This window comes from Pseudophryne corroboree, chromosome 1, assembly GCF_028390025.1.
Source record: "Pseudophryne corroboree isolate aPseCor3 chromosome 1, aPseCor3.hap2, whole genome shotgun sequence".
NCBI classification, from domain to species: Eukaryota; Metazoa; Chordata; class Amphibia; order Anura; family Myobatrachidae; genus Pseudophryne; species Pseudophryne corroboree.
The window spans coordinates 81,895,822-81,910,203 of NC_086444.1; the positions used below are offsets into that span (position 1 = coordinate 81,895,822).

Here is a 14,382-nt window from a genome sequence, read left to right on the forward strand (position 1 = left end):
AAAAAAAAAACACACACACACACACACACAATACTTACCGCTCCGCTGTGCTGCCCTCCGTCTCCAGCTGCCGGCTCCTCTCTGCTATGGGAGAGACGTCATGACGTCTCTCCCATAGCAGCGCTGCACAGACACTAAGGGTCAATTAAGACCTCCAATGTTTGTCACTGGAGCTGGCTGCAGCAGGTGCCCACACAGCCCACAGCGCCCACTGCAGCCGGGGAGCGGGGGGGTTCCAGGGGGTCACCTGGATCAGGAGTAGCGGCTCTTGCCATGGCGGCGACGGCGCCCCGGGCAAAAAGCCTGCTTGCCCGTGGCAAGAGCCGCTACTGATAGCACAGTAAAGGGTAATACAGCTCCAGTATTGTAGTAAGCAATGATAATTCAGGACTCAGCACTACAGCGATCTGCAGTGTAAACTTTCTATGCCCAGCCAGATAAAGGGTGAAGTATACAGATGAGGCTAGAGACCTTCTGCAGCTCAGTAAAAGATACTTTTGGTACATGAATTACCTGGAGCTGCAAACTGTTACCATTTAAGAAATGAAAACACAAGTTTCTTCAAACAGGTAAAATCTTTTCTTACAAGCCTTTAAGTTTAATATAGGACTGTGGACTAAGAATTCAGACATTAAACTCAGGAATTTCATCAACATCAGACCCCACCCGAGAATTATTCAGCTGAACTGGCACTACACTTTCTGGGGCCCCAAATGCAATGTTATTCAGGGCTTAAAGTGGTCCTGGAGAGGTGGTGGAACTCATTTACCGCTACCTACAACCCCCCCCCCCCCCCCCCCACACACACACACACACACACACACACACTTCCCTCACATTAAGCAGAGTCAGTGCTAGCGTGTTTGGCACCCCCCCCCCCCCCCCCCCCCCCTCTGCAAACTATAACTTAGTGCCCTACTTTCCACACTTTATAAAGGGACATTGATCTCACAACGAAGCAGCGTGGTCTCACAATGGTACCCCCAATTCCAATTACACCACATACTAGCACATTCTCATTCACATTACACAGCATGCAGTGCCCCTGATTCATAGTACGCCACATAGTAATGCCCCTTATTATGGTTACATCACTCAGTACTGTCCCTTACACATAATGCCCACAGATGAAATGTCCTTTACACATAATGCCCACAGTAGTGCCTTTTATACACATATTTGCCTCTGTCCCTCCAGCAGCTCACCCCCTCTCTTGTCCCCCCAGCCCCCTCTCATCTTGTTTTCGAGATGCACAGAGCCTGCTCCTCTTCATGGCTCATCTTCACTTCAGCAGCGGTGACAGCATGACATCACATACGCAGTGCCGGAAAAGTAAGCCACTGAGACCTGAGGAGGGGATAAATGCTGTCCAACAGACACAGCATGTGTGTGAACCAGGAGGGGTGGGCTGTAAATGGAGGAGGACCATGGAGCCACCAGGACCTGAGGAAGAGGGAGGTGGCTGCAGCTCATCAGTAACACTAGCGCCGCCTGCATCATCTATTGACATAGGTGATAGGGCAGGTCTTTCTGTTGGAATTACTGTGCAGGGCAATGTAGGTGGTGGAAATAGTTCCCCCCTACCATTACAGGTGGTGGAACTCAGTTCCACCTCGTCCCCCGACTTTAACCTCTGATTTCTCTGACGTCCTAGTGGATGCTGGGGACTCCGTAAGGACCATGGGGAATAGCGGCTCCGCAGGAGACTGGGCACAAAAGTAAAGCTTTAGAACTACCTGGTGTGCACTGGCTCCTCCCCCTATGACCCTCCTCCAAGCCTCAGTTAGATTTTTGTGCCCGAACGAGAAGGGTGCACACTAGGTGGCTTTCCTGAGCTGCTTAGTGAAAAGTTTAGTTTTAGGTTTTTATGTTCAGTGAGACCTGCTGGCAACAGGCTCACTGCATCGAGGGACTAAGGGTAGAAGAAGCGAACTCACCTGCGTGCAGAGTGGATTGGGCTTCTTAGGCTACTGGACATTAGCTCCAGAGGGACCGATCACAGGCCCAGCCATGGATAGGTCCCAGAGCCGCGCCGCCGGCCCCCTTACAGAGCCAGAAGACAGAAGAGGTCCGGAAAATCGGCGGCAGAAGACGTCCTGTCTTCAACAAGGTAGCGCACAGCACTGCAGCTGTGCGCCATTGCTCTCAGCACACTTCACACTCCGGTCACTGAGGGTGCAGGGCGCTGGGGGGGGGCGCCCTGAGACGCAATAAAAACACCTTGGATGGCAAAAAATGCATCACATATAGCTCCTGGGCTATATGGATGAATTTAACCCCTGCCAGAATACACAGAAAAACGGGAGATAAGGCCGCCGAGAAGGGGGCGGAGCCTATCTCCTCAGCACACTGGCGTCATTTTCCCTCACAGCTCCGTTGGAGGGAAGCTCCCTGGCTCTCCCCTGCAGTCACTACACTACAGAAAGGGTTAAAAAAGAGAGGGGAGCACTAATTACGCGCAGTATTAAAAATACAGCAGCTATAAGGGGATAAACACTTATATAAGGTTATCCCTGTATATATATAGCGCTCTGGTGTGTGCTGGCAAACTCTCCCTCTGTCTCCCCAAAGGGCTAGTGGGGTCCTGTCCTCTATCAGAGCATTCCCTGTGTGTGTGCTGTGTGTCGGTACGTTTGTGTCGACATGTATGAGGAGAAAAATGATGTGGAGACGGAGCAGATTGCCTGTAATAGTGATGTCACCCCCTAGGGGGTCGACACCTGAGTGGATGAACTGTTGGAATGTCAGCTCTGTATAAAAGACAGTGGTTGACATGAGACAGCCGGCTACTCAGCTTGTGCCTGTCCAGACGTCTCATAGGCCGTCAGGGGCTCTAAAGCGCCCGTTACCTCAGATGGCAGATATAGACGGCGACACGGATACTGACTCCAGTGTCGACGGTGAAGAGACAAATGTGACTTCCAGTAGGGCCACATGTTACATGATTGAGGCAATGAAAAATGTTTTACACATTTCTGATAATACGAGTACCACCAAAAAGGGGTATTATGTTCGGTGAGGAAAAACTACCTGTAGTTTTCCTGAATCTGAGAAATTAAATGAGGTGTGTGATGATGCGTGGGTTTCCCCCGATAACAACTGAAAATTTCTAAAATGTTATTGGCATTATATCCTTTCCCGCCAGAGGTTAGGGTGCGTTGGGAAACACCCCCTAGGGTGGATAAAGCGCTCACACGCTTGTAAGAACAAGGGCTCTACCCTCTCCTGAGATGGCCGCCCTTAAGGATCCTGCTGATAGAAAGCAGGAGGGTATCCTAAAATGTATTTACACACATACTGATGTTATACTGCGACCAGCAATCGCCTCAGCCTGGATGTGCAGTGCTGGGTTGGCGTGGTCGGATTCCCTGACTGAAAATATTGATACCCTAGATAGGGACAGTATATTATTGCCTATAGAGCATTTAAAAGATGCATTTCTATATATGCGTGATGCACAGTGGAATATTTGCCGACTGGCATCAAGTCTAAGTGCGTTGTCCATTTCTGCCAGTAGAGGGTTATGGACACGACAGTGGTCAGGTGATGCGGATTCCAAACGGCATTTGGAAGTATTGCCTTATTAAGGGGAGGAGTTATTTGGGGTCGGTCTTTCAGACCTGGTGGCCACAGCAACAGCTGGGAAATCCACGTTTGTACCCCAGGTCGCCTCTCAACATAAGAAGACGCCGTATTATCAGGCGCAGTCTTTTCGTGGGCAAGCGGGCAAAAGGTTCCTCATTTCTGCCCCGTGACAGAGGGAGAGGAAAAAGGCTGCAGAAATCAGCCAGTTCCCAGGAACAGAAGCCCTCTCCCGCCTCTGCCAAGCCCTCAGTATGACGCTGGGGCTTTACAAGCAGAATCAGGCACGGTGGGGGCCCGTCTCAATGAATTTCAGCGCGCAGTGGGCTCACTCGCAAGTAGACCCCTGGATCCTTCAGGTGATATCTCAGGGGTACAAATTGGAATTCGAGACGTCTCCCCCTCGCCGTTTCCTAAAGTCGGCTTTACCGATGTCTCCTTCTGACAGGGAGGCAGTTTTGGAAGCCATTCACAAGCTGTATTCCCAGCAGGTGATAATCAGGGTACCCCTCCTGCAACAGGGAACGGGGTATTATTCCACACTGTTGTGATACCGAAGCCGGACGGCTCGGTGAGACCGATTCTAAATCTAAAATCTTGAACACTTACATACGGAGGTTCAAATTCAAGATTGAGTCACTCAGAGCAGTGATTGCGAACCTGGAAGAAGGGGACTACATGATGTCTCGGGACATCAAGGATGCTTACCTTCATGTCCCAATTTACCCTTCTCACCAAGGGTACCTCAGGTTTATGGTACAGAAGTGTCACTATCAGTTTCAGATGCTGCCGTATGGATGGTCCACGGCACCCCGGGTCTTTACCAAGGTAATGGCCGAAATGATGATACTCCTTCGAAGGAAGGGAATTTTAGTTATCCCTTACTTGGACGATTCCCTGATAAGGGTAAGATCCAGGGAACAGTTGGAGGTCGGTGTAGCACTATCTCAGGTAGTGTTGCGGCAGCACGATTGGATTCTCAATATTCCAAAATCGCAGCTGATTCCGACGACTCGTCGTCTGTTCCTAGGGATGATCCTGGACACAGTCCAGAAAAAGGTGTTTCTCCCGGAGGAGAAAGTCAGGGAGTTATCCGAGCTAGTCGGGAACCTCCTATAACCGAGCCAAGTCTCAGTACATCAATGAAAGGGTTCTGGGAAAAATGGTGGCTTCCTACGAAGCAATCCCATTCGGCAGATTCCACGCAAGAACTTTCCAGTGGGACCTGCTGGACAAATGGTCCGGGTCGCATCTTCAGATGCATCAGCGGATAACCCTGTCACCAAGCACAAGGGTGTCTCTCCTGTGGTGGTTGCAGAGTGCTCATCTTCTAGAGGGCCGCAGATTCGACATTCAGGACTGGGTCCTGGTGACCACGGATGCCAGCCTGCGAGGCTGGGGAGCAGTCACACAGGGAAGGAATTTCCAGAGCTTATGGTCAAGCCTGGAGACATCACTTCACATAAATATCCTGAAGCTAAGGGCCATTTACAATGCTCTAAGCTCAGCAAGACCTCTGCTTCAAGGTCACCCGGAGTTGATCCATTCGGACAACATCACGGCAGTCACCCACGTAAACAGACAGGGTGACACAAGAAGCAGGAGGGCAATGGCAGAAGCTGCAAGGATTCTTCGCTGGGCGGAAAATCATGTGATAGCACTGTCAGCAAGTGGGGACTTCACCCAGAAGTCTTCCACATGTTTATAAAACTCGACAAGTATTGCGCCGGGTCAAGGGACCCTCCGGCAATAGCTGTAGACGCTCTGGTAACACAGTGGGTGTACCAGTCAGTGTATGTGTTCCCTCCTCTGCCTCTCATACCCAAGGTACTGAGAATTATAAGATGGAGAGGAGTAAGCACTATATTCAGGCTCCGGATTGGCCAAGAAGGACTTGGTAACCGGAACTTCAAGAGATGCTCACGGAGGATCCGTGGCCTCTACCTCTAAGAAGGGACCTGCTCCAGCAAGGACCCTGTCTGTTCCAAGACTTACCGCGACTGCGTTTGACGGCATGGCGGTTGAACGCCGGATCCTGAAGGAGAAAGGCATTCCGGATGAAGTCATTCCTATCCTGATCAAAGCCAGGAAAGATATAACCGCAAAACATTATCACCGCATTTGGCGAAAATATGTTGCGTGGTGCGAGGCCAGTAAGGCCCCGACGGAGGAATTTTCAACTAGGTCGATTCCTACATTTCCTGCAAACAGGAGTGTCTATGGGCCTGAAATGGGGGTCCATTAAGGTTCAAATTTCGGCCCTGTCAATTTTCTTCCAAAAAGAACTAGCTTCAGTCCCTGAAGTTCAGACGTTTGTGAAAGGGGTACTGTATATTAGAGATGAGCGGGTTCGGTTCCTCGGAATCCGAACCCGCCCGAACTTCATGTTTTTTTTCACGGGTCCGAGCGACTCGGATCTTCCCGCCTTGCTCGGTTAACCCGAGCGCGCCCGAACGTCATCATGACGCTGTCGGATTCTCGCGAGGCTCGGATTCTATCGCGAGACTCGGATTCTATATAAGGAGCCGCGCGTCGCCGCCATTTTCACTCGTGCATTGAGATTGATAGGGAGAGGACGTGTCTGGCGTCCTCTCCATTAGAATAGAGATAGATTAGATAGAGAGAGAGAGATTGTGCAGAGTCGCAGACAGAGTTAGTTTACCACAGTCAGTGACCAGTGCAGTTGCTAGTTAACTTTTATTTAATATAATATATCCGTTCACTTCTCTCTGCTATATCCGTTCTCTGCCTGAAAAAAAAAACGATACACAGCACAGTCAGTCACACAGTGTGACTCAGTCTGTGTGCACTCAGCTCAGCCCAGTGTGCTGCACAGTCATCAATGTATAAATTAAAAGCTTATAATTAATTGTGGGGGAGACTGGGGAGCACTGCAGGTTGTTAGCAGGAGCCAGGAGTACAATTATATTAATTAACAGTGCACACTTTTGCTGCAGGAGTGGTGACCAGTGCCTGACCACCAGTATAGTATTGTTGTATACTACTAATATCTCTTTAAATATCAACCAGTCTATATTAGCAGCAGACACAGTACAGTGCGGTAGTTCACGGCTGTGGCTACCTCTGTGTCGGCACACGGCAGGCAGTCCGTCCGACCAGAATTGTATTATTTATTATTATATACCTACCACCTAACCGTGGTTTTTTTTTCATTCTTTATACCGTCATAGTGTCATCCTAATTGTTACGAGTATACTACTATCTCTTTATCAACCAGTGTACAGTGCGGTAGTTCACGGCTGTGGCTACCTCTGTGTCGGCACACGGCAGGCAGTCCGTCCGACCAGAATTGTATTATTTATTATTATATACCTACCACCTAACCGTGGTTTTTTTTTTCATTCTTTATACCGTCATAGTGTCATCCTAATTGTTACGAGTATACTACTATCTCTTTATCAACCAGTGTACAGTGCGGTAGTTCACGGCTGTGGCTACCTCTGTGTCGGCACACGGCAGGCAGTCCGTCCGACCAGAATTGTATTATTTATTATTATATACCTACCACCTAACCGTGGTTTTTTTTTCATTCTTTATACCGTCATAGTGTCATCCTAATTGTTACGAGTATACTACTATCTCTTTATCAACCAGTGTACAGTGCGGTAGTTCACGGCTGTGGCTACCTCTGTGTCGGCACACGGCAGGCAGTCCGTCCGACCAGAATTGTATTATTTATTATTATATACCTACCACCTAACCGTGGTTTTTTTTTTCATTCTTTATACCGTCATAGTGTCATCCTAATTGTTACGAGTATACTACTATCTCTTTATCAACCAGTGTACAGTGCGGTAGTTCACGGCTGTGGCTACCTCTGTGTCGGCACACGGCAGGCAGTCCGTCCGACCAGAATTGTATTATTTATTATTATATACCTACCACCTAACCGTGGTTTTTTTTTTCATTCTTTATACCGTCATAGTGTCATCCTAATTGTTACGAGTATACTACTATCTCTTTATCAACCAGTGTACAGTGCGGTAGTTCACGGCTGTGGCTACCTCTGTGTCGGCACACGGCAGGCAGTCCGTCCGACCAGAATTGTATTATTTATTATTATATACCTACCACCTAACCGTGGTTTTTTTTTCATTCTTTATACCGTCATAGTGTCATCCTAATTGTTACGAGTATACTACTATCTCTTTATCAACCAGTGTACAGTGCGGTAGTTCACGGCTGTGGCTACCTCTGTGTCGGCAGTCGGCAGGCAGTCCGTCCATCCATAATTGTATTATTATTATAATATATACCACCTAACCGTGGTTTTTTTTTCATTCTTTATACCGTCGTCATAGTGTCATACTAGTTGTTACGAGTATACTACTATCTCTTTATCAACCAGTGTACAGTGCGGTAGTTCACGGCACAAACAGAATGTGCACAAACTGGCTTTATTCTACCTAAGTTGCCCTCCCACAAGTGTGTACTCCGAAAGAGTGTTTAGTGCCGCCGCTCACCTTGTCAGCAATCGGCGTACGAGGTTACATCCAGAAAATGTGGAGAAGATGATGTTCATTAAAATGAATTATAATCAATTCCTCCGCGGAGACATTGACCAGCAGCAATTGCCTCCACAAAGTACACAGGGAGCTGAGATGGTGGATTCCAGTGGGGACGAATTGATAATCTGTGAGGAGGGGGATGTACACGGTGATATATCGGAGGGTGAAGATGAGGTGGACATCTTGCCTCTGTAGAGCCAGTTTGTGCAAGGAGAGATTAATTGCTTCTTTTTTGGGGGGGGTCCAAACCAACCCGTCATATCAGTCACAGTCGTGTGGCAGACCCTGTCACTGAAATGATGGGTTGGTTAAAGTGTGCATGTCCTGTTTTGTTTATACAACATAAGGGTGGGTGGGAGGGCCCAAGGACAATTCCATCTTGCACCTCTTTTTTCTTTTCTTTTTCTTTGCATCATGTGCTGATTGGGGAGGGTTTTTTGGAAGGGACATCCTGCGTGACACTGCAGTGCCACTCCTAGATGGGCCCGGTGTTTGTGTCGGCCACTAGGGTCGCTAATCTTACTCACACAGTCAGCTACCTCATTGCGCCTCTTTTTTTCTTTGCGTCATGTGCTGTTTGGGGAGGGTTTTTTGGAAGGGACATCCTGCGTGACACTGCAGTGCCACTCCTAGATGTGCCCGGTGTTTGTGTCGGCCACTAGGGTCGCTAATCTTACTCACACAGTCAGCTACCTCATTGCGCCTCTTTTTTTCTTTGCGTCATGTGCTGTTTGGGGAGGGTTTTTTGGAAGGGCCATCCTGCGTGACACTGCAGTGCCACTCCTAGATGGGCCCGGTGTTTGTGTCGGCCACTAGGGTCGCTTATCTTACTCACACAGCGACCTCGGTGCAAATTTTAGGACTAAAAATAATATTGTGAGGTGTGATGTGTTCAGAATAGGCTGAAAATGAGTGTAAATTATGTTTTTTGAGGTTAATAATACTTTGGGATCAAAATGACCCCCAAATTCTATGATTTAAGCTGTTTTTTAGGGTTTTTTGAAAAAAACACCCGAATCCAAAACACACCCGAATCCGACAAAAAAAATTCGGTGAGGTTTTGCCAAAACGCGGTCGAACCCAAAACACGGCCGCGGAACCGAACCCAAAACCAAAACACAAAACCCGAAAAATTTCCGGCGCTCATCTCTACTGTATATACAGCCTCCTTTTGTGTCTCCAGTGGCACCTTGGGATCTAAATGTAGTTTTTGGGTTCCAAAAGTCACATTGGGTTTGAACCACTTAAATATGTGGAGTTAAAATATCTCACATGGAAAGTGGTCATGCTGTTGGCCCTGGCCTGGGCCAGGTGCGTGTCAGAATTGGCGGCTTTATCCTGTAAAAGCCCTCATCTGATTTTCCATTCGGACAGGGCGGAATTGAGGACTTGTCCTCAGTTTCTCCCTAAGGTGGTTTTCAGCGTTTCACCTGAATCAACCTATTGTGGTGCCTGCGGCTACTAGGGACTTGGAGGACTCCAAGTTGCTAGACGTTGTCAGGGCCCTGGAAATATAGGTTTCCAGGACGGCTGGAGTCAGAAAATCTGACTCGTTGTTTATTCTGTATGCACCCAACAAGCTGGGTGCTCCTGCTTCTAAGCAGACTATTGCTCGTTGGATTTGTTGTACAATTCAGCTTGCACATTCTGTGGCAGGCCTGCCACAGACAAAATCTGTAAAAGCCCATTCCACAAGGAAGGTGGGCTCATCTTGGGCGGCTGCCCGAGGGGTCTCGGCTTTACAACTTTGCCGAGCAGCTACTTGGTCAGGAGCAAATACGTTTGTAAAATTCTACAAATTTGATACCCTGGCTAAGGAGGACCTGGAGTTCTCTCATTTGGTGCTGCAGAGTCATCCGCACTCTCCCGCCCGTTTGGGAGCTTTGGTATAATCCCCATGGTCCTTACGGAGTCCCCAGCATCCACTAGGACGTCAGAGAAAATAAGAATTTACTTACCGATAATTCTATTTCTCGTAGTCCGTAGTGGATGCTGGGCGCCCATCCCAAGTGCGGATTGTCTGCAATACTGGTACATAGTTATTGTTACCAAAAAAATCGGGTTATTGCTGTAATGAGCCATCTTTTCTAGAGGCTCCTCTGTTATCATGCTGTTAACTGGGTTCAGATCACAAGTTATACGGTGTGATTGGTGTGGCTGGTATGAGTCTTACCCGGGATTCAAAATCCTTCCTTATTGTGTACGCTCGTCCGGGCACAGTATCCTAACTGAGGCTTGGAGGAGGGTCATAGGGGGAGGAGCCAGTGCACATCAGGTAGTTCTAAAGCTTTACTTTTGTGCCCAGTCTCCTGCGGAGCCGCTATTCCCCATGGTCCTTACGGAGTCCCCAGCATCCACTACGGACTACGAGAAATAGAATTATCGGTAAGTAAATTCTTATTTTTATTATATATAATTTTTTTGTCACATATAATAAGTTGTTATAAAAAGAAGTGTTATGGAATAATGGCCCTTATTTACCATGCTGAAAAATTTGAATTGCAAAATACAGTATTCCCCCGCCGTGGTATAGTGGCATCGAGCTCTTCTATTTAAGAAGAGCCTATGCCATGGTGAGCGAATGCGGTATTTGCCGCGTCAGTGCTGATGTTTACCTTACATCAGCGCTGACGAATGATCTGTGTAGGGAGAGTCTGCGCATGTGCCGGAATATGGTAATTTCCAGCACATGCGCACTAGTGATTTCCGGACGCGGTGGCCATTTGGGACTCCTCAGGCTTCCTGTCTCTGTAGCAACCCGGCAGGTGTGATGCATGCCGGGATTGCTGCGGGAGGGGGGAGCCGGAGCGCAGGACGGACTCCGCTGCAGCAGTGTCCTAACGTCTGCCCGGAGCAGACGAGGCCATAACAGGTAAGCGAGCGCTATTTCAGAAATAGCGCTCGTTCTTAAATACAGTTTAGAGTGCCGCAGTATGGGGAATATGAAAGGCCAATAGCGCTGCTAGTTAGCAGCGCTGTTAGCCTTGTTAATAGCTATTGGTCCCATTTAACTCCAAAAACGAGTTTCCAGCAAGGAAACTCATTGATAAATCGGGGCCATTGTTTTAACATGCTTTCACTGGAATTATATGTATTTGCTATAAATTGATATTGGAAAAATCTCCTAATTTAACATTGTGTAAGTAATTGGAAATTGTAAGACTTTTTGTGTGCAAAGGTATCTCTTTACCTCGCAGGTGATTAGTGCAACTAAAAGTATCTTTTAGTGAGCTGCAGAAGGTCTCTGTCCTCATCTGTATACTTTACTCTTCATTTGACTGGGCATAGCAAGCTTATGCTGCAGATCTCTGTAGTCCTGAGTCCTGAATTACGTATTATTGCTTACTACAGTACTGGAGCTGTTTTATCCCTTACTGTCAGTGGTCTCGGGATGGGGGGGGGGGGGGGATGGGGGGCAAGGGGGAAACTCGCCCCCCTGCAAAGATGAGAGAAGCACCTATCAACTATAGCAGAGGAGCGGCAGACATTCAGGTGAAATACCGTTTTGCCGGCTGCCGCATTTTACAGCTGTTGTGCAGCAGCTGCTCTTCCTGCTTCCTCATCGCACCGCATAACTCTGTCTCAGGTGGTCTCGAACTCCTCCATGGGGCCACCTCCTCCCCCACAGTGGCTCCGCCACATCCACAAGTGGCCACATGGAGGATGTAGCGGGAGAGGGGACAAAAAGTCTGGCCCGGCCTGCTCTGCCCCTGCCCTACTTGGCTCGTGCTGACAGTGCCACGATTTGCTGGTATTTAGGGGGGTGGAGCCTAATGCCTTGAAGTGCCCGCCCCCATAATACCAAACTTCTTAGCAAATTTACTTGGCGCAGTCGCAGTGCGAACATTGCACATGCGCAATTAGCGGAAAATCGCTGCGATGCAAAGAAAATTACCGATCGAACAACTCGGAATGAGGGCCAATAGATGAAGGGTTTATGTTAATAAACCATGTTGTGCCTAGGTGCAGCAAACTAGCCAAGATAACCGTGGACCCATCTGTATGGTTAAGGATATGCATGTCAAAAATATCGTCAACAATATAGCATGAACATTGGCCAGTGTGTATGCTCAATATCAATAATAATGCACTTTCCCGTGCATCATGAACTAAGCCCCCCAAACCCCGTCTGTGCATGCTACTCAATCTGACAATATTGTCAGAGTGCATGCATAGCGGGGTTACCGGTGATGACACTAAACAATTTTGTTTTCCAATTTCGTACAGTGTGTTTGTGCTATCTCGTTTGTTGGCGGCACAGCCAATATTGTTAACAATATTGGGGTTGGCAGGAATAGCAAAATTTGGTCCCAGCAAAAGTATAGTTCAAATTAAAAATTTGAAATAAAGACAAACAAACACACTCTTCTAACAGCCTACAGACACACACACAGAAACACTGACAACAGACTGAACTTAAATGAGCATGGACAGAAAAAAAGATAGACTTAAAAACAACAGCACTAGAATAAAGACAACACCACTAACACAAACAATACAACTCACAGAAATCACCAACAAACTCCTAATATTCTCCAAAACTCACCAGCTCCTCTACACACCTCTCTTACCACTCCTCTAGCTAAACCCACAAGGTTCATAGGGGTTTGGGGCGTATTTGTACTGTATGTCTGTGCCAAGACACTCCCATGTATGCCACAAGTTTCAACAAATCACGCATGTTTATTACGAATCTTCCATAATCAGACGAGTTTCAATGAACACGAACACATTTACACAATATGAACCGAACCAAGGGGGTAATTCCAAGTTGATCGCAGCAGGATTTTTGTTAGCAGTTGGGCAAAACCATGTGTACTGCAGGGGAGGCAGATATAACATGTGCAGAGAGAGTTAGATATGGGTGGGTTATATTGTTTCTGTGCAGGGTAAATACTGGCTGCTTTATTTTTACACTGCAATTTAGATTGCAGATTGAACACACCACACCCAAATCTAACTCTCTCTGCACATGTTACATCTGCCCCCCCTGCAGTGCACATGGTTTTGCCCAACTGCTAAAAAATTTCCTGCTGCGATCAACTTGGAATTACCCCCCAAGTTTGTACAATACAGATAGAAAACACGGATGAAAATACGAATGGTTACGAATGGATACACCATCGGAACATACGAATGATGCAAACTCGGCAGCTTAGTAAATTTGGTATCCGAATTTCCCCAAAAAACAACACAAACACTAACAATGTAATTCGAGATTAAACTTGAATGACTTTGAATCAAAATGGGCAGCTTAGTAAATGTACCCCTATGTGTCTCTCTCCACAACTGTCAGTGTTGACCTAATGTATGTCAACCTTATGGGGTCGACTTAATGGCTGTCGACCTAGACATTGTCTGTCTATATATTGGAACCCTCATTTTACATATGTATTCTAGTCTACAGCGTTAATTTGTTTTTAAAAAGGAAATTGACAAGCTCAGTATGATAAATGGTGCTTCAGCCAATCAGCTTCCAATTGTCATTTTTCAAACACACGACAGGAGCTGATTGGCTGGAGCACCATTTATCATACGCAACAAGTTTTAAAGCTCCTTGTGTATGATAAAATTAGTTGATAAATCTGCCCCATAGTTTCCACTGTAATTATAAGTGGAGATTAAGTTAAGTGCAGGGTTTACCCCACAACGAATTAAACGTGCTGCCCGATTCAGTTAGCTGTGGTCAGGGCCGGACTGCCCATCTGGCACTTCTGGCATATGCCAGAAGGGCCGATGGGCAGGTGGGCCAGTCTGGTCCCTCAGAGAGCCAGGAAGGCCGCATGCAGCGCAGCCTCCGTCTAAATGGTTGAGCCGTCCCCACCGGTCTCCATGGAAATGGGGGCGTGCCATGAGTATGGTGGAAACATACATCAGTAGTTCTATATATTTATATACACTGCTCAAAAAAATAAAGGGAACACTAAAATAACACATCCTAGATCTGAATGAATGAAATATTCTTATTAAATACTTTGTTCTTTACATAGTTGAATGTGCTGACAACAAAATCACACAAAAATTATCAATGGAAATCAAATTTATTAACCCATGGAGGTCTGGATTTGGAGTCACACTCAAAATTAAAGTGGAAAAACACACTACAGGCTGATCCAACTTTGATGTAATGTCCTTAAAACAAGTCAAAATGAGGCTCAGTAGTGTCTGTGGCCTCCACATGCCTGTATGACCTCCCTACAACGCCTGGGCATGCTTCTGATCAGGTGGCGGATGGTATCCTGAAGGATCTCCTCCCAGACCTGGACTAAAG

General features: G+C 47.2%; 1 long non-coding RNA gene across 3 annotated transcripts in view; it reads left to right on the forward strand.

Annotated features, from left to right (window-relative positions):
- Positions 1-14,382, forward strand: part of LOC134939341 (uncharacterized) — a 157,402-nt gene that overhangs the window by 974 nt on the left and 142,046 nt on the right. For 2 of the 3 annotated variants that reach the window (XR_010181413.1, XR_010181397.1), the window contains exon 2: positions 434-569. This is a non-coding gene — a long non-coding RNA (uncharacterized LOC134939341). Of the gene's footprint in view, positions 1-433; positions 570-1,225; positions 1,483-14,382 lie in introns of those variants that run through there. The other variant, XR_010181405.1, reaches the window with a different exon arrangement.